Below are 2,526 nucleotides of genomic sequence, written 5' to 3'. Positions count from 1 at the left end.
GGACCGATCAAAAAATGGCGCCGTTAATTCTGGGACGGTGTTTGTTTGATTTAGATTTCCTTTTTTGTTATTAGTTGTGTCTTTCTTCGCCTTGAGGAAGTAAAAATCCTCAAGGTTTGTTCTAATTGTTTTTGAGTTGTTTGATATTTTGCATGTCTAGAAGGTTACAAAGTGATTTGTTACCTTTTGACCGTGAAATCGAAAGAACCTTGACGAACAATAGGAGACTTGTTAGGAGGAATTTGAGAGGTATTAGTGAAGTTGTTCAACCCACTAGTGAGTTTGTCAATCCTTTCGCAATAGAAGGAGAAGAAAACCCATTACACAATACCCCACAAAATCCACCTACAATGCCAAAATTCTCGTCACACTCCGTACCCACCGAGGAGAATCTACCAAATGGTACTCCTACACCGCAACATCTCACCGGAAATTTTATTGCCAAGTCCGCCTTCATCCAACTAGTTGAGAGGAGCCAATTCGGGGGAATGCCTAGTGAGGACCCTCATTCTCATATAGCAACCTTTTGCGATTATTGTGATGCTATCTCTCAAACGGGCGTGACTCAAGACCAAATTAGATGGGTCTTATTTCCTTTTTCCTTAATCGGCACCGCAAAGCAATGGTTAAAGGGCCTTGATAAGGCCACCCTTGGAATAGATTCTTGGAAGAAGTTGGCTCTAGCTTTCTACAAAAAATTCTACCCACCGGAAAAGACCAACATGCTAAGAGCTCAAATTACGGGTTTTAAGCAAAGGGATGAAGAGTCTTTGTATGAAGCTTGGGAGCGGTTCAAGGGAATTTGTCGCTCATGTCCTCACCATGGACTTAGCGAATGGTTTTTGGTGCAACAATTTTGGAATGGTTTATATGAAGATTTTAGGAACATTCTCAATATGGGATCGAATGGGATGTTCACCGAGGTTGATGACAACCAACCTTGGAGCAAAATTGAAGAGATGGCAATCCACAATTCACAATATAGTAGGCCTCGCAAGGCTACTAGAGGAGGAAAGTATGAAGTGGACGCCGTTACTCAATTAGGTGCCCAACTAAGCTCCCATATCGATACAATCAACTTGAAGTTTGAACAAGCTATGGCTAGACTTGAGGAAAACTCAAAATCATCGAAGCATCATGTCAATGCCATGACGGCCTCCTCATCAATCCCAAGTGGGATATGTGAGAATTGTGGAACTTTGGGTCATGACCCAAGTGAGTGTAGGGGAACAACCGAACAAGTTAATGCTTTCCAAGCTTACAAAAGTGGTACCCCTTATTCAAATTTTTACAATGAAAACACCAAGTTCCATCCAAATCTCTCATACAAAAGCCAAAATATTCAAAACCCTCAAACAACATACACTCCACCACCCATGAGAAACCAAAATCAAAGACCCTTTTACAATCAAAACCAAGGTTACCAAAATCAAAATCCATACAATCACCAAAATGACCAAGGTTTTGATGTCCAAAAAGCGGTCCTCCAAATGCAAAAGAATCAACAAGAATTTTTCACCCAAATGCAAAAAGATAGCCAAGCAAAAGAAACCACCATCAACAACATTCTAGCTCACACCAAGATGTTGGAAACACAATTGACTCAACTAGCATTTTCAAGCTCACAAAGACAAAAGGGGCAATTACCACCTCAAAGTAATCCCCCTAGACATGAAACGGTTAGTGCCATTCACTTGAGAAGTGGTACAAGGTATGAAGCACCGAAGAAGCAAGTTTAGGATGAAGTTGTGGAAGCTAGTGAAAAGGAAGAAATTGTGCAAAACTCCAAAGATGGAGAATCATCAAAAGAAGAAAGTTCAAAGAAAAATGAAGACAAGGCCAAAGAGAAGGAGCCCATTGTGATTAGACTTCCTTTTCCAAGTCGTCAAGCCAAGCCCAAATTTGATGATCAACTTGGAAAGTTCATGGAAATTGTGAAGAATTTAGAAGTCTCAATTCCTTTCACGGAGTTAATCAACCACGTTCCGGCCTATGCAAAGTACATGAAAGATATCCTCACAAAGAAGAAGTCGATCCGGAAACTTGTGACTATCGCCTTCACTAAGGTGAGTAGTGCAATACTTCAAGGGAGTTCACCTCCAAAGTTAAAGGATCCGGGAAGCTTCTCAATACCGTGTACCATTGGCGACACGACGATCAACAAAGCCTTATGTGATCTAGGGGCTAGTGTGAGTGTCATGCCGTACTCGGTGAGTAAAAGGTTGGGAATGGGAGAGCTTAAATGCACCAACATCACACTCCAAATGGCCGATAGATCGACGAAGACACCATTAGGGATATGGGAAGATGTCCCCGTGCGAATTGGGAAGTTTTTCATCCCGGTGGACTTTGTCATTGTTGATATGGAGGAAGATTCCAACATTCCAATCATCCTAGGAAGACCTTTCCTACACACCGCGGGTGCGGTGATTGATGTGAAACATGGAGAGCTCACTCTAGAAGTGGGAGATGAAAGCATAACTTTTAATCTTGACAAGACCATGAGAGCTCCTCGATTGCATGAGC

At 41.9% G+C, this 2,526-nt stretch overlaps 1 non-coding gene across 1 annotated transcript; it reads right to left on the bottom strand.

The window, feature by feature from the left end:
- Window positions 1–722: 722 nt before the first annotated feature.
- LOC141624099 (small nucleolar RNA R71) lies at window positions 723–829 on the bottom strand. Its single transcript, XR_012533909.1, has one exon. It is a non-coding gene; the product is annotated as a small nucleolar RNA R71 (small nucleolar RNA).
- Between the last annotated feature and the right edge of the window lie 1,697 nt (window positions 830–2,526).

This window comes from Silene latifolia, chromosome X, assembly GCF_048544455.1.
Source record: "Silene latifolia isolate original U9 population chromosome X, ASM4854445v1, whole genome shotgun sequence".
NCBI classification, from domain to species: Eukaryota; Viridiplantae; Streptophyta; class Magnoliopsida; order Caryophyllales; family Caryophyllaceae; genus Silene; species Silene latifolia.
The sequence above is the reverse complement of the archived record's forward strand: the minus strand, read 5'-3'. Positions and strand labels throughout refer to the sequence as shown.